Below are 25,073 nucleotides of genomic sequence, written 5' to 3'. Positions count from 1 at the left end.
CTGAACCGTGTGCCCACTACCACTGCCCCCAGGTCCCTGGTGTTGTTGGGGTGGTGGGTTAGCCTGGGTTCCTTGTAGTGGTGGACACACTGCTGATTGACATGTCCTGGGGACAGAGGTATGGGCCCGCTGGGTGGGTGCTGAGCTGGTTTTTCCAGAGGGGGCAAGCTCTGTAGTGGCCTGTGCCAGTGTGAGGGGAACCGACTGTCCAGAGGTCCCAGATGGGCCGGGCTAGTCATCTAGATCCAGTTGGACAGAGCTGCTGTCATCACTGTGGGCCTCTTCTGTGGGTGGAGTGGACATATCAGGACCCTCCTGTCCGGTGACGTTGGGTAGGGGTCCTGCAGGGGGGTAAAGGCATGATTATTGCATCTGTGTGTGCCATGGTGTGAAATGGGTAGGTGACTGTGTACCCCAGTGCTTGCATTCCTGTGTAGGACCTTGTGTGATAAGGGTTTAGGGGGGGTGTATGGGTATGTGTAGTGGCCATGCATTGGTGATGGGTGTCCATGCTTTAGTGTTACATGCAGGGATTGAGTTTGGGATGTGTGGTTTGTGATATTGGGACATACGTGAGGAGTTGGAGTGATGGGGGTGAGGGCGAGGGTGGGGGTATGTGATAGCATGCAGGTGGGTGGGGGATGTAATAGTTAAGATTTGACTTACCAGAGTCCATTCCTCCAGCTACTCCTGCGAGGCCCTCAGGATGCAGTATAGCCAAGACCTGCTCCTCCCATGTTGTTAGTTGTGGGGGAGGAGGTGGGGGCCCGCCGCCAGTCCTCTGAACCGCGATGTGGTGTCTTGAGACCACGGAACGCACCTTCCCCCATAGGTCGTTTCACCTCTTCCTGATGTCATCCCTAGTTCTTGGGTGCTGTCCCACTGCGTTGACCCTGTCCACGATTCTTCGCCATAGCTCCATCTTCCTAGCTATGGTGGTGTGCTGCACCCGTGATCCGAATAGCTGTGGTTCTACCCGGATGATTTCCTCCATCATGACCCTGAGCTCCTCCTCAGAGAACCTGGGGTGTCTTTGCGGTGCCATGGCGTGGTGTGGGTGATGTGTGGGGTGGTGTGTGGGGTGATGTGTGGGGTGATATTTAGAGGTGTGTTGTGTGAGTGATGGTGTGTAGTGCCTGTGGGTGCTAGTTTGTAGATGGTGGTGTCTCTCTCTGGCCCTCAGTCGCAATTGTTGACGTAAGGGTTTGTGGGTGATGTGGGTGTGTGTTTTATATTGTATTGGGTGTGTGGGAGTGGTGTATGTGTATCAGGTGTGTGTATTTCGGAATGTCCAATGTGGTAGTGTTTTGTATATGTGTGTGTATTTTGAGCACAGCGGTGTGTACCCCCAATGGAATACCGCGGTTGAAAGACCGGCGCATGGATTTGTGGGTCGTGATAGTGTGGGCGTATTCCTGTTGGCGTGACTGTCGAGGTTTTGTTATCGCCAGTTTATCACTGACCTTTGATGTGGCGGACTTCTGTGGGTGTCTGCATTTTGGCGGATTCCGAGCTGTGGGCCATAATGACCGTGACGGATTTCCCCGGCCGTGTGTTGGCGGTCTTCTGCACAGCGGTAAGTGGCTTTTACCACCAATGTTGTAATGACCCCCACAATCTCTTGTGTTGACTCTGTAAGAGGGTCAATATTTCCATTTGTTTGCATAGCTCTGTCTAGTAGCGGGTTTTCTTGCTTGCTTAATAACTTCCATACATTCTGATGGGAGTTGTAAATATCCAAACTCTATGACCTCAGGAGCCAAATTGCTAGATTGAGTGTTTTGTGATTTGGATGTCTGATTTGACCTCTGTTTTGTGTCAACTGATCCGTTCTGGTTGGGCGTTTGGTACTACTGACAGATCTAATAATGTTGTGTACCACGGTTGACGTGCCCATGTTGGTGCTATGAGTATCATGTTGAGTGAAGTTTAACGCAACTTGTTGACTAGAAACGGAAGGAGTGGGAGAGGGGGAAAGCATATGCAAATATCCCTGACTAATTCATCCATAGAGCATTGCCCTTGGATAGGGGATGTGGGTGTCTGGATGCGAAGTTTTGTCATTTTGCGTTTTCGCTTGTTTCGAATAGGTCTATTTCTGGTGACCCCCACTTTTGAAAGTACTGTTGAAGTACCGGAGAGTGTATCTCCCATTCATGTATCTGTTGGTGTGTTCTGCTTAGGAGATCCGCTAGCTGATTGTGTATTCCTGGAATGTATTCTGCTAGTAGATGAATGTGATTAGGAATTGCCCATTTCCATATTGTTTGGGCTAGAAAGGACAGTTGAGATGAATGTGTCCCGCCTTGTTTCTTTAGCTAATACATGGTTGTCATATTGTCTGATTTTATCAAGACAGTCTTGTGTTTGAGAAGTGGTTGAAACGCTTTTGGGGCCAGGAACACAGCTAATAATTCTAAATGGTTTTGTGATAATTTAGCTGTTTGTAATCCCATTCCCCTTGCATGGTAAGGTTGTTGAGATGAGCTCCCCAACCTATCATTGATGCATCTGTTATTGTGGCCTGAGGCACAGGGTCCTGAAATGACCGCCCCTCCATTAAATTGCTGAGATTCCACCATTGAAGGGACTTGTGCGTTTGGCAGTCTAACACTAGATCTTGCAATTGACCCTGTGCTTGAGATCATCGCTATGAGAGGCACTGTTGCAGTGTTCTCATGTTTAGTCTTGCATGCAGTACTATTGCTATGCAGGATGCCATCATTCCCAATAGTTTCATCATAAACCTTACAGTGTATTGTACGGAACCTGCCTTAATTGCAGTGATGGAAGAAGCTAGGAAAAAGGTGGACCAGGGTCTTACTACAGTGATCATTACACTGGACTTGAGTGCAGCTTTTGACACGGTAGACCACCAGGTATTAATCCAGAGGATGAAGAATATTGGGATTAGGGGCCAGGCATTGGCCTGGTTCATTTCCTTCTTACAGGACAAATCCTTTCAGGTTCTGGATCGATCGTTTCTGTCAGATAAGCTGTTGTGTAGGTGCGGTGTACCTCAGGGCTCTGCCCTGAGTCCGACACTGTTTAATATCTATATGGCCCCGCTTGCTACCTTGGTAGAATCCTTTGGTTTAGCGTTGGTGTCCTATGCTGACGACACCCAATGGGTGGTTTCTCTTTCCACCAACGAGACCCAAGAAGGAGTTGCACTATCCACATGTATGCAAGCGGTCTCAAGCTGGATGAACCATAGTAAATTGCAACTTAATGAGGAGAAAACTGAAGTTATGATACTGGGTACAGAACTAAGATCTGGAATCTCTTGTAGTTGTCTTTCGGCTCTTAGTGAGTTTCCGCCTCCAAACAATCTGATAAAGAGTTTGGGGATTACTCTGGACCTCCTCCTGACTTTAGACGTTCATGCCAGACACATATCTATTACCTGCTTTGGCCTACTTAGACTTCTTAGGAAGGTCTTTGTCATCCTCCCGGCATTGGCAAGAAGACTTATTGTGCAGGCTGTGATTTTATCAAGATTAGACTATGGGAATGCCTTTTTTTAGGCTCCCCAGCCTATGTGAAGGAAAAATGACAAACAATACAAAATGCTGCAGCCCGTCTGCTTTTGGATATCCCGAGAAGGTCATCAGTGCAAGCCGGATTAGCCTCATTGCACTGGCTGAAGGTTGAGCAGCGGATCAAATTTAAGGCCCTCTGTCATATACATAGGTCCTTGCACGACAGAGGACCTTCACTCTTTAAGAATCTGGCTTCATTTTATAAGCCGAACAGAGACTTGAGATCCGCCACTACAGCCTTAGCCACCATACCTAAAATTAAGAAAATTAAATGGGGCAGGTCTACACTGGCTTACTTAGGAGCTAAATTATGGAATTCGCTGCCTCTTAAAATCCGGCTGATGAGTCACGAACTGGAGTTCCGTAAGGCTTTGAAAACATGGCTACTCTAATACTGCTCTTGCTCGGGTCACTCTCCCTGGTTAAGGTCCATTAGCGCTGGGAAACCTGAGGGTATCCATGCGCTCTACAAACCGTATACCATAAAGGGGGTCATTCTGACCTTGGCGGTCCATGACCGCCATGGCGGAGGGCGGCGGAAGCACCGCCAACAGGCTGGCGGTGCTTCCTGGACGATTTCGCTGGCCCAGGGAATCCGCTATGGCGGCGCTGCTTCCAGCACCGCCATGGGGATTCCGAGCGCCTTCCCGCCAGCCTGTTTCTGGCGGTGTCCACCGCTGGAACCAGGATGGCGGGAACGGCTGCCGTGGGGCCCCTGCACTGTCCATGCCACTGGCATGGGCAGTGCAGGGGCCCCCTAACAGGGCCCCACAAAGATTTTCACTGTCTGCTGTGCAGACAGTGAAAATCGCGACGGGTGCCACTGCACCCGTCGCACCCCCTCAACTCCGCCGGCTCCATTCCGAGCCGGCTTCATTGTTGAAGGGGCTGTCCCGCTGGGCCGGCCGGCAGTCTTCTGGCGGTCGCCCGCCGGCCCAGCGGGAAAGCCGGAATGGCCGCCGCGGTCTTTCGGCGGGAACCGCTTGGCGGGCGGCGGGCGGCGACCGCCGCGGTCAGAATGACCGCCAAAATTTGGCTGCATTTGTGTTGTGAGACTTTGGAAAGCTTGTATCCTTTGTGTATTTGGATAGGCTAAGGCTTTTTCTGTATTGAGAATAGCACCTAGGTAAGGTTGCACCTGTGCTGACTGAAGATGGGATTTTTTGTAATTGAGAGTTAACCCTAATATATGTAGGGTTTCTATTGTGTATTGAGTTTGTTGTTGACATTGTATAAAATTGCTTTGTTTTATTAGCCAATCGTCTACATAAGGAAAGACATGTATGTGTTGTCTTCTTAGGTAAGCTGCTACTACAGCTAGACATTTTGTGAATACCCTTGGAGCTGTTGTTATGCCCAATGGCAGAACTTTTAATTGGTAATGTTTTCCCGCTATCACAAATGTAAGGAAATGCCTCCTTGGCATGGTTACCCCCTGACTTTTTGCCTTTGCTGATGCTATGTTTTGAATTGAAAGTGTGCTGAGGCCTGCTAACCAGGCCCCAGCACCAGTGTTCTTTCCCTAACCTGTACTTTTGATTCCACAATTGGCACACCCTGGCATCCAGGTAAGACCCTTGTAACTGGTACCCCTGGTACCGAGGGCCCTGATGCCAGGGAAGGTCTCTAAGGGCTGCAGCATATCTTATGCCACCCTGGGGACCCCTCACTCAGCACAGACACACTGCTTACCAGCTTGTGTGTGCTAGTGAGAACAAAACGAGTAAGTCGACATGGCACTCCCCTCAGGGTGCCATGCCAACCTCACACTGCCTATGCAGTATAGATAAGTCACCCCTCTAGTAGGCCTTACAGCCCTAAGGCAGGGTGCACTATACCATAGGTGAGGGCACCAGTGCATGAGCACTGTGCCCCTACAGTGTCTAAGCCAAACCTTAGACATTGTAAGTGCAGGGTAGCCATAAGAGTATATGGTCTGGGAGTCTGTCAAACACGGACTCCACAGCACCATAATGGCTACACTGAAAACTGGGAAGTTTGGTATCAAACTTCTCAGCACAATAAATGCACACTGATGCCAGCGTACATTTTATTGTGAAATACACCCCAGAGGCCACCTTAGAGGTGCCCCCTGAAACCTTAACCGACTATCTGTGTAGGCTGACTGGTTCCAGCAGCCTGCCACAACCGAGACATGTTGCTGGCCCCATGGGGAGAGTGCCTTTGTCACTCTGAGGCCAGTAACAAAGCCTGCACTGGGTGGAGATACTAACACCTCCCCCAGGCAGGAGCTGTAACACCTGGCGGTGAGCCTCAAAGGCTCACCCCTTTGTTCCAGCACCGCAGGACACTCCAGCTAGTGGAGTTGCCCGCCCCCTCCGGCCACAGCCCCCACTTTTGGCAGCAAGGCCGGAGGAAATAATGAGAATAACAAGGAGGAGTCACTGGCCAGTCAGGACAGCCCCTAAGGTGTCCTGAGCTGAGGTGACTCTAACTTTTAGAAATCCTCCATCTTGCAGATGGAGGATTCCCCAATAGGATTAGGGATGTGACCCCCTCCCCTTGGGAGGAGGCACAAAGAGGGTGTACCCACCCTCAGGGCTAGTAGCCATTGGCTACTAACCCCCCAGACCTAAACACGCCCTTAAATTTAGTATTTAAGGGCTTCCCTGAAACTAAGAATTTAGATTCCTGCAACTTACAAGAAGAAGAGGACTGCTGAGCTGAAAGACCCCTGCAGAGGAAGAAAAGAAGACACCAACTGCTTTGGCACCAGACCTTCCGGCCTGTCTCCTGCCTTCAAAAGAAACCTGCTCCAGCGACGCTTTCCCAAGGACCAGCGACCTCTGAATCCTCAGAGGACTGCCATGCTTCAAGAAAGACAAGAAACTCCCGAGGACAGCGGCACTGCTCCAAAAGAACTGCAACTTTGTCACAGAGGAGCAGATTTAAAGACCCCTGCAAATCCCCGCAAGAAGCGTGAGACTTGCAACACTGCACCCGGCGACCCCGACTCGACTGGTGGAGAACCAACACCTCAGGGAGGACCCTCCGGCGACTCCGAGACCGTGAGTAACCAAGGTTGTCCCCCCTGAGCCCCCACAGCGACGCCTGCAGAGGGAATCTCCAGGTCCCCCCTGACCGCGACTGCCTGAACCTAAAGTCCTGACGGCTGGAAAAGACCCTGCACCCGCAGCCCCCAGCACCTGAAGGAACGGAACTTCTGTGCAGGAGTGACCCCCAGGAGGCCCTCTCCCTTGCCCAGGTGGTGGCTACCCCGAGGAGCCCCCCCTTGCCTGCCTGCACCGCTGAAGAGACCCCTTGGTCTCCCATTGAAACCTACAGAGAACCCGACGCTTGTTTGCACACTGCACCCGGCTGCCCCCGCGCTGCTGAGGGTGTACTTTTTGTGCTGACTTGTGTCCCCCCCCGGTGCCCTACAAAACCCCCCTGGTCTGCCCTCCGAAGACGCGGGTACTTACCTGCTGGCAGACCGGAACCGGGGCACCCCCTTCTCTCCATTGAAGCCTATGCGTTTTGGACACCTCTTTGACCTCTGCACCTGACCGGCCCTGAGCTGCTGGTGTGGTAACTTTGGGGTTGCTCTGAACCCCCAACGGTGGGCTACCTTGGACCCAAACCTGAGACTTGTAAGTGATTTACTTACCTGCTAAAACTAACAATAACTTACCTCCCCCAGGAACTGTGAAAATTGCACTGTGTCCACTTTTAAAACAGCTTATTGTGTTTTATGTAAAAAGTATATATGCTACTGTGATTATTCAAAGTTCCTAAAGTACTTACCTGCAATACCTTTCAAATGAGATATTACATGTAGAATTTGAACCTGTGGTTCTTAAAATAAACTAAGAAAATATATTTTTCTATAACAAAACCTATTGGCTGGATTTGTCTCTGAGTGTGTGTTCCTCATTTATTGCCTGTGTGTATGTACAACAAATGCTTAACACTACTCCTTTGATAAGCCTACTGCTCGACCACACTACCACAAAATAGAGCATTAGAATTATCTCTTTTTGCCACTATCTTACCTCTAAGGGGAACCCTTGGACTCTGTGCATACTATTCCTTACTTTGAAATAGTACATACAGAGCCAACTTCCTACAACAAACCTTAGGTATTTTCAGTGAGCTGGATGGATGGGTATATGGAAATTCGCATCTTTGAGATCTAATGCAGTCATGTAATCTTGTTTTTGTAGTAGGGGAATGACATCCTGCAGAGTTACCATGTGAAAGTGTTCTGACAGGATATATAGATTTAGTCGTCTGAGATCTAGAATGGGTCTGAGAGTGTCATCCTTTTTGGGAATGAAGAAATTTAGTAAGTATACCTCTGTTACAGGTTGAGAGTTTGGAACTAATTATATTGCCTCTTTTAGTAGTAGCGATTGTACTTCTTGAAATGGAAAGTTTTGTTCTGGGGATAACCTGTGATAACAGGGAGGAATATTTAGAGATGTAGACATCAATTCTAGGCAATAACCATTGCGGATAATTGAAAGTACCCATTGGTCTGGGGAGATATTTTGCCATTGAGATTAGAATTGCTGCACTCTACCCCCCCGCCCCCCACCCACGAGATGTGTGGGGTTGTGGCATGCTTATAAAGTCACTGTTTTGATGGGGTAGTGACATTATCTGAGGCCTAGAATTTGCCTCTGAAGTGTTGGCCTCTTTAAGAGCCTTTAATTCCCCCTTTCTGGTACGGTTGTGGGTGACCTTGTTTAGGCTGGGAGGTAGAAGCCTCTCTAGATTGGGGCTTGAATCCTCCTCTAAATTGCTGCTTATGAAAGGAGCCTCTGTAAGGTGTTGTGTATAGGGTGCCCATTGCTTTAGCAGTGTCTGAGTCTTTCCTGAGTTTTTCTATTGTGGTGCCAACCTCAGGACCAAACAGGTGTTTCTTATCGAAAGGCATATTCAGTACTGCCTGCTGTATTTCTGGTTTGAATCCAGAAGAACGTAACCATGCATGTTTGCGTATGGTTACAGCAGTATTCACACTTCTAGCTGCTGTATCTACAGCATCAAGGGCACACCTTATCTGGTTATTACTTATTGCCTGACCTCCTTCAACAATTTGTTGAGCCCTTTTCTGATGTTCTTTTGGCATGTGTTGTAGTAGCTCCTGCATCTCGTCCCAGTGAGCTCTATCATACCTTGTTAGCAAGGCTTGTGAATTTGCAATGTGTCATTGGTTAGCTGCCTGTGTAGCTACCCTCTTGCCAGCAGCATCAAACTTCCTGCTTTATTTGTCAGGGGGCGGGGCATCCCCTAACGATAGACTATTGGCCCTTTTTCTGGCAGCACTGACAACCACTGAGTCTGGAGGTACCTGATGTGTAATGTATGCAGGATCTGTAGGTGCAGGCTTATATTTCTTATATATGCATGGTGTTAAAACCCTAGCTTTTACAGGTAGCATTGGGAGGCACTGGTAACGTGAGAGCGTGGAGGATAAGGTATTAAAAAGGAAATCCTCTTCTAAAGGCTCACTGTGCATGAGTACCCCGTGGTATGCAGCTGCCCTAGAGATGACCTACATATATGCAGTTGTATCCTCTGGTGGGGAAGGTTTTGAAGGATATAGGTCTGGGTCATTAGCTGGTATGGGATCTGGATCATACAGATCCCAAGGATGAACCGTATCCCCATGAGAATAAGTCTGAGTAGGTTGGTGAAGGCAATGGTTGTGGCCTAATGGGTGGTGGTGAAAAAGAAAGTTGCGGTGAATGTGGGGGAGAAGTATGCACAGGTAATGGCTTCTCCTTCCGTTTAAAAATCTTTGCTGGTAGTAGAGCAGTACCGAGATGTTCAACTTTCTTTTAGTCTGTGGAGGTGGTGCAGTAATAATCCTCTGAGTCTCTTTATGGATATGGATCCTTGATTGTCTTTCATCCATGATTTCGAGAATAGGTTGAATGTCAGTGTCCTCAGAAATGTATTCTGCTGGTTTTGATGATTTAGAGGACTTTTCATCATATGGCTTGGAGCTCCGCCTTTGGCTGTCTCGAAAGTCCTTGTTCTTCTGTATAAGAATACTTTTTCGACTCTGAAGTGTGCCTGTTGTTTCAGCTCTGAGGCAGAATGTCGAGGTTTTGACTCCAAAGAGTGTGGACGCCGACTCAGCTCGGAAGTTGAGCTTTTGGTGGACTTGCTCGACTTCGGTATCGAAGTAGGTGTGGACTTTTTCAGTGCCGAACCCGAAGGTCGGTCGCCGAGTATTTTCTTGCGGGTCAAACCATGGCTCTCTGGCAGTGGTGCACCCAAGGCCTTCGATGATTTTTAGGAGTGGGCGTAGGGGCAGTCATACTCACGTGCTGAGCAGTGATGAGTTGGCTATCTTCCTCCGAGTCTTCTTTGGAGTCTGTGTCCTGAATGGAAACTGCAGTCTGCGCCTGTTCTTCCTCAAGAGTGTTGATCTACTCCGTACTCTTCAACGACATTTCTAGTCTCCTGGCTCTCCAGTCACGTAGTGTCTTCTTGGATCGGAACGATCGACAGGCTTCACAATCCTCTTCTCGGTGATCGGGAGACAGACACAGATTACATCCCAGGTGTTGGTCTGTGTATGGAAATTTCACGTGGTATCGAGGACAGAATCGGAATGGAGTCCGATCCATGAGGGTTCGGTGTGGTACGCCCGAACAGGCCCAAGTTGGGCGCTTGTGCACAGAAGGGTAAAATTTGGTTTTCGACTGTACTATTGGCTCAACTATACATGGGAACGTGATCAAAACAATACCGACAGTCAAAGAAAGTTACCTAGAGTTAGATTCAAAATCTCGGAGCGAGACGAAACACGTCCGAACCAGACAGTGGAAAGAAAACAATCTAACAAAGGAGTCGATGCCCATGCGTAGTATGACCGACAGGAAGAGTCACTCGATCCTGTGACTCCAAAAAGACTTCTTCGAAGAAAAACAACTTGTAAAACTCAGAGCCCAACACTAGATGGCGGAAGCAATGCATAGCATGTGTATCTGCAGCTACACATGCCATCGAACATATGTATATACACACACACATATATATGGAAAATGTCACTTACCCAGTGTACATCTGTTCGTGGCATGGGACGCTGCAGATTCACATGCTGTGCATTATCCTGCCATCTAGTGTTGGGCTCGGAGTGTTACAAGTTGTTTTTCTTCGAAGAAGTCTTTTCGAGTCACGAGACCGAGGGACTCCTCCCTTTCAGCTCCATTGCGCATGGGCGTTGACTCCATCTTAGATTGTTTTCCCCGCAGAGGGTGAGGTAGGAGTTGTGAATATACCATGCAATGGAGTAGGTATGTATGTACATAATGTGTATTAAAATAATATTTATTTACAAATTTACAATTTTAATTCAACTAATAACGGCTACAGGCTCCCGGGGAGGTGGTAGGGCGCATGTGAATCTGCAGCGTCCCATGCCACAAACCGATGTACACTGGGTAAGTGACATTTTCCGTTCGGTGGCATGTGTAGCTGCAGATACACATGCTGGGCATAGACTAATAAGCAGTAATCTCCCCAAAATGCGGTGGTTTGGCCTGTAGGAGTTGAAGTTGTCTGAAATAATGTTCTTAATACAGCCTGTCCTACTGTGGCTTGTTGTGTTGCTAACACATCTACACAGTAATGCTTAGTGAATGTATGAGGCGTAGACCAGGTGGCTGCCTTACAAATTTCTGTCATAGGTATAGTCCCCAAAAAAGCCATTGTGGCGCCTTTTTTATTAATGGAATGTGCTCTTGGTGTAATAGGTAGATCTCTTTTTGCTTTAATATAGCAAGTTTGAATACATTTAACTATCCATCTGGCGATGCCTTGTTTGGATATAGGATTACCTGTATGAGGTTTTTGGAAGGCTACGAACAATTGTTTTGTTTTACGAATTTGTTTTGTTCTGTCAATGTAATACATTAGTGCTCTCTTTATGTCTAATGTATGTAAGGCTCTTTCGGCTACTGAGTCTGGTTGTGGAAAGAAGACTGGGAGTTACACTGTTTGGTTTAGGTGGAATGGTGATATGACCTTTGGTAGGAATTTGGGATTTGTACAGAGAACCACTTTATGTTTATGTATTTGTATAAAGGGTTCTTGTATAGTAAATGCTTGTATCTCACTTACTCTTCTAAGTGATGTGATAGCTATTAGAAAGGCTACTTTCCTAGTTAAGTATTGCATCTCACAAGAGTGCATGGGTTCGAATGGTGGTCCCATGAGTCGTGTTAATACAATATTAAGGTTCCACGAAGGTACTGGTGGTGTCCTTGGGGGTATGATTCTTTTTAGTCCCTCCATAAATGCTTTGATGACTGGGATTCTAAAAAGCGATGTTGTATGTGTAATCTGCAGATAGGCAGATATTGCAGTGAGATGTATTTTAATGGAAGAGAATGCTAGATTAGACATTTGTTAGTGTAATAAGTAGCTTACAATGTCCTTTGTGGAAGCATGTAATGGTTGAATCTGATTAGTGTGGCAGTAGTAAACAAATCTTTTCCATTTGTTTGCGTAACAATGTCTTGTCGTGGGTTTTCTAGCTTGTTTAATGACCTCCATACATTGTGTAAGGTTTAAATGTCCAAATTCTAAGACTTCAGGAGCCAGATTGCTAGATTGAGCGATGCTGGATTCTGGTGTCTGATCTGTTGTTTGTGTTGTGTTAACAGATCTGGTCTGTTTGGTAACTTGATGTGAGGTACTACTGATAAGTTCAACAGTGTTGTGTACCACGGTTGGCGAGCCCAGGTTGGTGCTATGAGTATTAGTTTGAGTTTGTTTTGACTTAGTTTGTTGACCAGATAAGGAATGAGTGGGAGAGGGGGAAAAGCGTAAGCAAATATCCCTGACCAACTGATCCATAACGCATTGCCCTTGGATTGAGGGTGTGGGTACCTGGACCCGAAGTTTTGGCATTTTGCGTTTTCTTTTGTTGCGAATAGGTCTATTTTTGGTGTTCCCCAGCGTAGGAAGTGATCCTGTAGGATCGGGGCATGAATTTCCCATTTGTGAGTTTGCTGGTGATCTCGACTGAGATTGTCGGCTAACTGGTTCTGAATCCCTGGGATGTATTGTGCTATCAGGCGAATGTGAATGTGAATTGCCCAATGCCAAATTTTTTGTGCTAAGAGACACAGTTGTGACGAGTGTGTCCCTCCTTGTTTGTTGAGATAATACATTGTTGTCAAGTTGTCGGTTTTGACAAGAATGTGTATGTGGGTTACTAGTGGTTGAAATGCTTTTAATGCTAGAAAAACTGCTAGCAGTTCCAAATGATTTATGTGAAGTTTTTGTTGATTGTCCCATTGACCCTGTATGCTGTGCTTGTTGAGGTGTGCTCCCCACCCCATCATGGAAGCATCTGTTGTGATCACATCTTGAGGCACTGGGTCTTGGAATGGCCGCCCTTGGTTTAAATTTATAGGGTTCCACCATTGAAGCGAGAAGTGTGTCTGGCAGTCTATCAACACTAGATCTTGAAGTTGACCCTGTTCTTGTGTCCATTGTTTTGCTAGGCACTGTTGTAAGGGCCGCATGTGTAATCTTGCGTTTGGGACAATGGCTATGCATGAAGACATCATGCCTAGAAGTTTCATTACAAACCTTACTGGGTAGTGTTGGTTTGACTGTATGCTTGAGGTTATATTTTGGAACGCTTGGACCCTTTGTGGACTTGGAGTGGCAATTGCTTTTTGTGTGTTGAGTGTTGCTTCCAAGTATTTTTGTATTTGGGATGGCTGCAGATGTGATTTCTGGTAATTTATAGAGAACCCTAGTTTGTGTAGAGTTTCTATAACGTATTGAGTGTGAAGAAGACACTGTTGTTGAGTGTTGGTTTTTATTAGCCAGTCGTCTAAGTATGGGAATACGTGCATGTGCTGTCTCCTTATGTGAGCGGCTACTACTGCAAGGCATTTTGTGAATACCCTTGGGGCTGTTGTTATCCCGAACTGTAACACTTTGAATTGATAGTGTACGCCGTGTATCACAAACCTTAGTATTTTCTGTGAGAAGGATGGATGGGTATGTGAAAGTACACATCCTTGAGATCCAATGTTGACATGTAGTCCTCCTTTTTTAGTAAGGGAACCACGTCTTGAAGTGTTACCATGTGGAAGTGGTCTGACTTGATGAAGAGATTCAGTGTTCTGAGGTGTAAGATAGGTCTTATCGTTTTGTCCTTCTTTGGAATTAGGAAATATAGTGAGTAGACGCCTGTTCCTTTTGGATGGTTGGGTACTAACTCTATTGCTTGTTTTTGTAATAGTAATTGGACCTCTATTTGTAATAGGTCCAAGTGTTGTTTGGACATATTGTGTGCCCTTGGAGGCACATCTGGCGGGAAATTTGTGAATTCTATGCAATAACCATGTTGGATAATGGCTAGGACCCATGCGTCCGTGGTAATGTGTGTCCATTTCTGATAGTATGCAGTAAGTCTCCCCCCCACTGGTGTAAAGTGTTGGGGTTTTGTGACATTGGAGTCACTGTTTGGTTTGGCTTGTTTTAGGTGTCTGGAACTTTTCCCTTCCTCTTGGGAATTGTCCTCCGCTATATGAGCCACAAAACCCTCCCCTCTGGTATTGTGCCTGATAGGTGGGTCTGGTTTGCGAGGTGGAAGGCTCTGGTGTTTGCATTAAAAAAAAACCTCTAAATTGTGGCTTTCTAAATGTGCCTCTTCCCTGTGGGAAGTACAGCGCGCCCATGGCTTTGGCCGTGTCCGTGTCTTTCTTTAACTTTTCAATTGCTGTGTCCACTTCCGGCCCAAACAATTGTTCTTGGTTAAAAGGCATGTTCAGCACCGCTTGTTGGATTTCTGGCTTGAATCCAGAGCTTCTTAACCATGCATTACCGCAGTGTTGACCTTTCGTGCTGCTGTGTCTGCCGAGTCTAATGCGGACCTTATTTGGTTGTTGGATATTGATTGTCCTTCTTCCACAACCTGCTGGGCACGTTTCTGGTGTTCTTTGGGCAAGTGTTGTATAATGTGTTGCATCTCGTCCCAGTGTGCCCTATCGTAGCGAGCAAGTAGGGCTTGCGAATTAGCGATCCGCCATTGATTGGCTGCCTGTGCTGCCACTTGTTAGCCCGCTGCGTCAAACTTCCTACTCTGTCAGGTGGTGGAGCGTCTCCTGGCGATTGAGAGTTTGCCCTCTTTCTTGCTGCTCCTACAACCACTGAGTCCGGTGTAAGTTGTTGTGTTATAAACACAGGATCCGTTGGGGGAGGTTTGTACTTCTTCTCAACCCTAGGCGTGATAGCCCTTCCTTTAACTGGCTCCTGGAATACCTGTTTTGCATGTTTGAGCATACCTGGGAGCATTGGCAGACTCTGGTAGGAAGCATGGGTGGATGCCAAGGTGTTGAACAGGAAATCATCCTCTATTGGCTCAGAATGCATTGCTACATTGTGGAACGTAGCTGCCCTGGATAGTACCTGCGTATATGCAGTACTGTCCTCTGGAGGTGACGGCTTTGTTGGGTAACAATCCGGACTGTTATCTGATACTGGTGCATCATATAAGTCCCATGCATCTGGATCATCCTGTGTCATCCCTGTATGCGTAGGTGACTGCATTGGAGGTGGTCCCACCAGAGACAGCTGTGGTGAGTGTAGTGGGGAAGGTTGTGTAGAAAACCTTGGTGGTGGGGATTTTTCTCTGGCCACCTTCGCCTTCGGCTGCATTTCTGCCTCCTGAAATGCCAGTTTTCTTTTGGTTTTAATGGAGGAAGAGTTTGTATTTTTCCAGTCTCTTTCTGGATATGCAACCTACTTTGCGTATGGTCTGGTTCATCCATACTTATTTCCTGCTCAAATCTGTGTCTTTCATGCATTTGGCTGGAAAGTCCTTGCTCTTCTGTGTAAGAGCTTCTTTTCGGTGCCGAAACCACTTTTTTCGGTACCGATGTTTCCGATAAAGTCTTTTTCGGTTCCGACAATATTTTTCTCACCTTGGGTGAGTCGAACTCTCGGTGTCGAGATCGTTCGGTGCAGGAATCTGGACCGGAGTCGGAAGTCTTCGGCAAATCTCTGGCCTTTTTCGGTGCCGATGTTTGGTCACCTTCTTTTCGATGGGTTAAGCCATGGCCTGCTGGCGGTGGCGTCCCCTTGGCCTTAACGATCTTTGTGTGAGGTTTGGACGGGGAAGTTTTACTCACTGTTTTCTGCAGTTTCGCTGCAGATTCACATGCTATGCATAGTCTGCCATCTAGTGTTGGGTTTGGAGTGTTACAAGTTGTTTTTCTTCTAAGACGTTTTCGAGTCACGGGATCGAGTGACTCCTCCTCTTCGGCTCCATTGCGCATGGGCATCGACTCCATGTTAGATTGTTTTCCCGCAGAGGGTAAGGTAGGAGTGATAGAGTATAAAGAAAAGAGATGTCCATGCAAATGGAATATAAATATATATACATATGCACAAATAAATGTTGAACTTAAATGGCTACAGGCTCCTGGGAAGGTGGGAGGGTGCAGGTGAATCTGCAGCGGAACATGCCACGAACAGATGTACACTGGGTAAGTATTATTTTCCATTCGATGGCATGTGTAGCTGCAAATACACATGCTATGCATAGACTACAAAGCAGTTTTACCTCCCATAAAAGAGGGGGTTAGCCTGTAGGAGTTGAAGTTGTTTGAAATAGTGTTATTAGTACAGCTTGGCTTGCTGTGTTACTAACACATCTACACAGTAATGCTTGGTAAATGTATGCGGTGTTGACCAAGTGGCTGCTTTACAAATTTCAGCCATTGGTATATTTCCTAAGAAAGCCATTGTAGCCCCTTTTTTCCGTGTGGAATGTGCCTTAGGTGTAACTAAGGAGCTGCCTTTTAGCTTTAAGGTAACATGTTTGGATGCATTTTACAATCCATCTTGCTAAATCTTGTTTCGAAACAGGGTTACCAGTATGTGGTTTTTGGAACACCACAAATAACTTTGGTTTTCCTAAATGATTTTGTGCTATCTATGTAATACATTAAGGCTCCTTTAATATCTAATGTATGCAGGGCTCTTTCTGCTACAGAGTCTGGCTGTGGGAAGAAGACTGGTAGTGCCACTGTTTCATTGATCTGAAATGGTGATATAACTTTTGGGAGAAATTTTGGGTTTGTTCGAAGTACAACTTTATGTTTGTGTACTTGTATAAACGGTTCTTGAATTGTGAAAGCTTGGATTTCACAAACTCTTCTTAATTTAGTAATTGCGACTAGGAAGGCAACTTTCCATGTTAGGTATTGAATTGGGCATGAATGCATAGGTGCAAACGGTGGGCCCATAAGTCGTGTGAGCACTATGTTTAGATTCCATGAAGGTACTGTAGGCGTTCTAAGTGGAGTGATGCGTTTTAATCCTTCAATGAAGGCTTTGATAACAGGAACTCTAAATAAAGAGCTGTGTTGTATTTTTTGCAAATACGCAGAGATTGCAGTGAGATGTATTTTTATGGATGAAAAAGCTAAGATTGCTTTTTGCAAATGAAGCAAATAACATACAATGTCTTGTATTGATGCTCAAAGAGGGGTAATTTGTTTCGATTGACAGTAATACACAAGTCTTTTCCATTTGTTTGCATAGCACTGCCTGGTAGTGGGTTTCCTTGCTTGTTTAATTACTTCCATACGTTCAGTTGGTAATTGTAGATATCCAAACTCTGACTTCTGGAGCCAAATCACTCGATTGAGCATGTTGGGATTTGGATGCCTGATCAGTTGTTTGTTTTGCGTTAACAGATCTAGTCTGTTTGGGAGTTTGATATGTGGTACTACTGACAGGTCTAATAGTGTTTTGTACCAGGGTTGACGTGCCCACATTGGCGCTATAAGTCTGAGTCTGATTTTGTTTTGACGTAGTTTGTTGACTAGAAATGGAATGAGCAGGAAGGGGGGGGGGGGTAAGCGTAAGCAAATATCCCTGACCAATTCATCCACAGAGCATTGCCCTTGGATAGGGGATATGGGTTCCTGGATGCAAAGTTTTGGCTTTTTTCGCGTTTTTTTGCTGGTGGCGAATAGATCTATGTCTGTTGTTCTTCAGTGGTGAAGGTATAGCTGAAGCACTTGAGGATTAATCTCCCACTCGTGTGTTTGTTGATGATGTTGGCTGAGAACATCTGCTAATTGGTTGTGTATCCCTGGTATGTATTGTGCTACCAGGTAAATGTTGTTGTGGATTGCCCTTTGTCAAATCTTTTGGGCTAGGAGGGAGAGTTGGGATGAATGGGTCCCTCCTTCCTTGTTTAGGTAATACATTGTTGTCATGTTGTAAGGAAATGCCTCCTTGGCATGGTTACCCCCTAACTTTGTGCCTTTGCTGATGCTAAGTTATGACTTGAAAGTGTGCTGGGACCCTGCTAACCAGGCCCCAGCACCAGTGTTCTTTCCCTAAACTGTACCTTTGTCTCCACAATTGGCACAACCCTGGCACTCTGGCAAGTCCCTTGTAACTGGTACCCCTGGTACCAAGGGCCCTGATGCCAGGGAAGGTCTGTAAGGGCTGCAGCATGTCTTATGCCACCCTAGGGACCCCTCACTCAGCACATGCACACTGCTTCACAGCTTGTGTGCTGGTGGGGAGAAAATGACTAAGTCGACATGGCACTCCCCTCAGAGTGCCATACCAACCTCACACTGCCTGTGGCATAGGTAAATCACCCCTCTAGCAGGACTTACAGCCCTAAGGCAGGGTGCACTATACCACAGATGAGGGCATGTGTGCATGAGCACTATGCCCCTACAGTGTCTAAGCAAAACCTTAGACATTGTAAGTGCAGGGTAGCCAGAAGAGTAAATGGCCTGGGAGTTTGTCAAACACGAACTCCACAGTTCCATAATGGCTACACTGAAAACTGGGAAGTTTGGTATCAAACTTCTCAGCACAATAAATGCACACTGATGCCAGTGTGCAATCTATTGTAACATACACCCAGAGGTCATCTTGGAGATGCCCCCTGGATACCTACCCGACTTCTAGTGTAGGCTGACCAGTTTCTGCCAGCCTGCCACACACCAGACATGTTACTGGCCACATGGGGAAAGTGCCTTTGTCACACTGTGGCCAGGAACAAAGCCTGTACTGGGTGGAGGTGCTTCTCACCTCCCCCTGCAGGAACTGTAACACCTGGCGGTGAGCCTCAAAGGCTCACCCCTTTTGTTACAGGGCCCCAGGACATTCCAGCTAGTGGAGATGCCTGCCCCTCCTGCCACTGCCCCCACTTTTGGTGGCAAGGCTGGAGGAGATAAAGAGAAAAACAGCGAGTCAACACCCCCCAGTCAGGACAGCCTCTAAGGTGTCCTGAGCTGAGGTGACCCCTGCCTTGAGAAATCCTCCATCTTGAGTTTGGATGATTCCCCCAATAGGAGGAGGGGGAGGCACAAAGAGGGTGTAGTCAACCTCAAGGACAGTAGCCATTGGCAACAGCCCTCCCAGACCTAAACACCCCCCCTAAATTCAGTATTTAGGGGCTCCCCAGATCCCAGGAAACCAGATTCCTGCAACCTGAAGAAAGAAGGACTGCTGACCTACAAGCCTGCACAGAAGGAGGAAGACGACAACTGCTTTGGCCCCAGCCCTACTGGCCTGTCTCCAACTTCGAAAACCTGCTCCAGCGACACATCCGACAGGGACCAGCGACCTCTGAAGCCTCAGAGGACTGCCCTGGACTAAAAGACCAAGAAACTCCTGTGAACAGCGTCCCTGTTCAAAACCAGCTACTTCTTTGCAACAAAGAAGCAACTTCCAAGGACTTCACGTTTCCTGCGGGAAGCGTGACTCTCTACACTCTGCACCCAACGCCCCTGGCTCGACCTGCAGAAAACCAACACCTTAGGGAGGACTTCCCGGCGACTGCGAACCCATGAGTAACCAGAGACGACCCCCCTGAGCCCTCACAGCGACGCCTGCAGAGAGAATCCAGAGGCTCCCCCTGACCGCGACTGCCTGTAACAAGGGACCTGACGCCGGAACTAACTCTACACCCGCAGCCCACAGGACCTGAAGGAACCGAACTTCAACGCAGGAGTGACCCCTAGGTGACCCTCTGCCCATTTCAGGTGGTGGCTGTCCCGAGAAGCCTCCCATGTGCCTGCCTGCACCGCTTGAGTGACCCCCGGGTCCCTCCATTGTTTCCTACTTGAAACCCGACGCCGGCTTTGCACACTGCACCCGGCCGCCCCTGTGTCGCTGAGGGTGTGTTTTGTGTGCCTACTTGTGTCCCCCCCAGTGCTCTACAAAACGCCCCTGGTCTGCCCCCCGAGGACGCAGGTACTTACCTGCTGGCAGAATGGAACCGGAGCACCCCTGTTCTCCATAGGCTCATATGTGTTTTGGGCACCTCTTTGACCTCTGCACCTGACCGGCCCTGAGCTGCTGGTGTGGTAACTTTGGGGTTGCCTTAAACCCTCAACGGTGGGCTGTCTATGCCTAAGGACTGAGACTTGTAAGTGTTTTACTTACCTCCTAGTCTAACCTTTACTTAACTCCCCCAGGAACTGTTGATTTTTACACTGTGTCCACTTTGAAAATAGCTTATTGCCATTTTTACAAAGACTGTACATGATATTGTTTTCATTCAAAGTTCCTAAAGTATCTAAGTGAAGTACCTTACATTTAAAGTATTAACTGTAAATCTTGAACCTGTGGTTCCTAAAATAAACTAAGAAAATATATTTTTCAATATAAAAACCTATTGACCTGGAGTAAGTCTTTGAGTGTGTGTTCCTCATTTATTGCCTGTGTGTACAACAAATGCTTAACACTACCCTCTGATACGCCTACTGCTCGACCACACTACCACAAAATAAAGCATTAGAATTATCTACTTTTGCCACTATCTTACCTCTAAGGGTAACCCTTAGACTCTGTGCACACTATTTCATACTTTTAAATAGTATATACAGAGCCAACTTCCTACATTGGTGGATCAGCAGTGGGGTCTAAGACTTTGCATTTGCTGGACTACTCAGCCAATACCTGATCACACGACTAAGTTCCAAAAATTGTCATTAGCAACTGATTTTTGCAATTTGAGCTATTTTTCTAAATTATTAAAAGTCCTGCTAGGGCCTTGTGTAAGTCCCTGTGAGCATTTCTTTTAGAGTTTAAAAGTTTTGTAAAAGTTTGGATTAAGTTCTAGAAATAGTTTTAGATTCTTAAAAAGTATCCCAACTTTTAGAAAAATTATGTCTAGCACAGAAGAGATGGTGGTGGAACTCAACCTCACCCCTTACCTGCATCTAAGGATGTCAGAGTTAAGGACTCTGTAAGATATAAAATATAAAAAATGATCAAGCCCTACCAAAGTACAGCTCCAGGAGCTTTTGGCAGAGTTTGCAAGAGCACCCCTCTGAAGATAACCTTACAGAGGGGGAAACTAGTGACCTGGAGGATAACTCCCTCCCTCCTGTCCTAGTTAGGGAGGCCAGGGTCCCTCAAAACCTGACTCCACAAGTGATAGTCAGAGATGCTGCTTCTCCCACAGGGGAGTCCAGCAACTCTGGAAGCATTGAGGGCAGCCTCAATGAAGATGACTTCCTGTTAGCCAGAATGGCCAAAAGATTGGCTTTGGAGAGAGCCATAGAGAGGGAAAGACAAGAGATGGGTTTAGATCCCATCAATGGTGGCAGCAACTTAAATAGGGTCAGAGAGAATACTGACATGCTTAAGATCCCCAAAGGGATTGTAACAAAATATGAAGATGGTGATGACATCACCAAATGGTTCACAGCTTTTGAGAGGGCTTGTGCAACCAGAAACGTAAACAGATCTCACTGGGGTGCTCTCCTTTGGGAAATGTTCACTGGAAAGTGTAGGGATAGACTCCTCACACTCTCTGGAAAAGATGCAGAATCCTATGACCTCATGAAGGCTACCCCGATTGAGGGCTTTGGATTCTCGACTGAGGAGTACAGGATTAGGTTCAGGGGGGCTCAAAAATCCTCGAGCCAGACCTGGGTTGATTTTGTTGACTTCTTAGTCAAAACACTAGATGGTTGGATTAAAGGCAGTGGTGTAAATGATTATGAAGGGCTGTATAATTTGTTTATGAAGGAACACCTTTTAAGTAATTGGTTCAATGATAAACTGCACCAGCATCTGGTAGACCTAGGTCCAATTTCTCACCAAGAATTGGGAAAGAAGGCAGACCACTGGGTCAAGACAAGAGTGGCCAAGACTTCCACAGGGGGCGACCAAAAGAAAGGGGTCACAAAGCCTCCCCAGGGGAAGAGTGCTGAGACATCCAAGGGAAAGGGTAAAGAGTCTTTTACAGGGCCCCAAAAACCTGCACAGGAGGGTGGGTCCAAAGCCTCTTCACAATCCTCATTTGGGTACAAGGGTAAAAACTTTGATCCCAAAAAGGCGTGGTGTCGCAGCTGTAGTCAGCATGGACACCAAACTGGAGACAAGGCCTGTCCCAAGAAAGGTTCCACTTCAACTACTACTCCAGTTAGCACTGGAATAGCCAGTCTCCAGGTGGGATCAACAGTGTGCCCAGAGCAAACCAGGGTCCACACTTAAGTTACATTAGTCTCTGAGGGTGGGGTGGACTTAGCCACACTAGCTGCCTGGCCGCCTAACTTGCAAAACTACAGGCAGCAGCTGTGTGGAGAAGTGTGGCTCAATGGTTAGAGCGGCAGACCCTGAAGCAGAGATCTGGCTCAAGACCAGGGTTCAAGTCCCGCTTCGGCAGGTCTTGGGCTCAATTCCCCTTGACCAGATAATTCTCGCCTCGGTGCCTAATCTAATTCATGGGTCCCACTCTGCAACTCTGGGCAATAGCTTGCTTAATCTCCACAACGGCCCCAACAGCGCTTGGATGCCTGGCTTCACCCTGGGGGTGCTCAGGAGTGGGCGCCTCACAGGGAAAAGCCAGGAGGGGTTCCATAGCGGTATGAGTACAGCGCCTTGAGACCCTAACGGGTGAGTAGTGCGCTATACAAATGCTAATTTACATTTTACATTTTTATTAATGGGACTAGAGTAGAGGCCCTGAGGGATACAGGTGCCAGTATCACTACGGTGACAGACAAACTGGTTTCCCAGGACAATACCTGACTGGACAAACGCATCCAGTCACCAATGCTGACAGACTAAAGTACATCCCATGGCCATGGTAACTTTAGAATGGGGAGAGGTCATTGGCCTGAAACAGGTGGTAGTCTCTTCTGCTATACCAGTTGAATGTCTGCTTGGAAATGATCTGGAGTCCTCTGCATGGGCTGAGGTAGAACTCAAAACCCATGCAGCCATGCTGTGTATCCCTGAACTGGTGTGTGTCAAGACTAGGGCACAGTGCAGAGCTCAGGGTGAAAAAGAGGTGTTGGAGTCTGGAATAATGGCCCAACCCTCCAAGAGAAAAGGAAAGAAGACTGAGGAACCAGCTTCAGCACAGAAGAAGAAACAGAACCTCTCTTCTCAAGAAGAAGTTCTATCCAGGTGGGCTCCTATTACTTGTTAACAAGAACTTGCAGTGCGACTACAAGCTTTTTGAAATTGATTCTGTAGATCTAAAAGCCATGTGTATTACGTTCAACAGAAGATTATCAGTTGTTATTGTTAATGTTTATATACGATCGGTCCCAAATGGCTCCGAGTCCCGTACCCTGGCTATTCTGTCCGAATTTGTAGGAAGCCTCCACCCCTCAACTATCCTAATCATAGCTGGAGATTTTAATTGTACCTTCGAGCCTTCTATTCTCATAAGTGGTCTAACAGATGAAGAAGATGAGCAGTGGGGGATCCCACAATTATCTATTACCCGGCCTTGTAAAAAATCTCGGGTGGCCATGCAATTAGCCACATTATGTTTAAACCATGGCCTTAGGGCCTGTAATGGTAGAACTCCATCTGATATGAATAGTGCACCTACTTTTAAAAGGGGCATGTCGATAAGCACTACTGATTATTTCCTGGTTGATGTTAGGCTGTGGCCCCATTTGGTAGACATGAAAGTAGAAGTGAGATGTGATAGTGACCATTTCCCCTTGCTCCTTACCCTTTCTGGAGAAATGTTCAGGAGAACACTCAACAACTATGCTACAATAATTCCGCCACCTTGCTGGAACAACAAATTTACCAAGATTACTTGGCCAAAAGTGATGTCCAACCCCCACCACATCAGAGCAATATATCAGATTTTCTTACATAGTTTGGCTGAGTATGAAGATCAGGCTGTAGGGAATATTCCGATTCTCAAAATACATGACAGCATGACTACCCAGCTACGGGGGTTCTTTTATAAAACAAGGCGGTCTAAGCCACATGAAGGGAAAGGGGCACGCAAGGGATGGTTTGATGAGAGGTGTTCAAAGGACAAGTCCGGGTTAAGAGTAGCAGTAATGTCTGGTTCCCAGGGGGAAATTAAACAAGCCAGGTCTCTATACAAAGTAACTTTGTCTAACGCTAAAAAGCGGTGGGAGGATTCCCTGTGGCAGGAACTATTAGATGCTTCCAGAGAGAAGAATAACAAGCGTTTCTGGGAACTTCTGTCCAAAAGAGAAAATGGAGGTAGGAGCTGTCCCAGCAATCATATTCAACCAGAAAGCTGGGTAGAGCATTTTACTACTCTTTATGCCCTACCAGAAGGCCCAATGGACACTAATGTGGTCCACTCTCCAACTAAATTGTTGGAATCAAACTCCAGCATGGCCCTCCAAGTGGTGGCTCAGTGTGTCCCCGAGGGTTGCCTCATCTTTAAAATAGAAGAGACCCTTGAGGCTATAATTAGCCTAAAACCTGGCAAAGCACCTGGACCAGACAAGCTTCCTGGAGATCTTTATAGATCGGAACCATCCATCTGGTCCTGGTATATTAATGCCATCTCAAATAGCATAGCTGCAGGGGGGCAAATTCCAGATACATGGAAGGGGGCAGAGATCATACCCATTTATAAAAAAGGAAATGCTAATCTTCCAGCTAACTACAGGCCAATTAGCCTCATAGACAACCTACAAAAAATATTTGCTAAACAAATTTTGCAGAGGCTAATCAATTGGGTCGAGAAGCACCAAATCCTTTCTCATTTACAGGCAGGGTTTCGTGCAAAAACTAGCACGATAGACCAGGTCTTTCGATTAGCCATATTGCATTGGAAATACGTTCTTGTGGCCAAGCAATGCCTGTATGTGGTATTTATAGACCTGCGATCGGCTTTTGATCTGGTCCCAAGAGCCAAGCTGTGGGAAGTGCTGGGTAGATTGGGAGTCCCAGAGGATCTTTTACTCCTGTTAAAACGACTACATGAGAACACCTATGCCCAAGTGAGGTGGGGTGAACAAGGCGAACTGACAGAGCGGATCCCAATTAGACGAGGAGTTCGCCAAGGTTGTGTGCTAGCCCCCCTACTGTTTACCGTATTTATTAATGAAGTAGTAAAGGCTGTGTCCATAGGCCAGAATGATGCCCCTTCCCTGAATACACAAAAAATTCCCATCTTCCTTTTCGCCGATGACTCACTTCTCATCTCTAAGACACCAATGGGGTTGCAAACCCTTGTTGACCGGTTTAGCCAATTTTGTAGTGATCATGGGTTGGAGGTTAATATTAACAAAACTAAACTGA

Source organism: Pleurodeles waltl, chromosome 9, assembly GCF_031143425.1.
Source record: "Pleurodeles waltl isolate 20211129_DDA chromosome 9, aPleWal1.hap1.20221129, whole genome shotgun sequence".
Classification (NCBI taxonomy): Eukaryota; Metazoa; Chordata; class Amphibia; order Caudata; family Salamandridae; genus Pleurodeles; species Pleurodeles waltl.
This window is presented reverse-complemented; position numbering follows the sequence as displayed.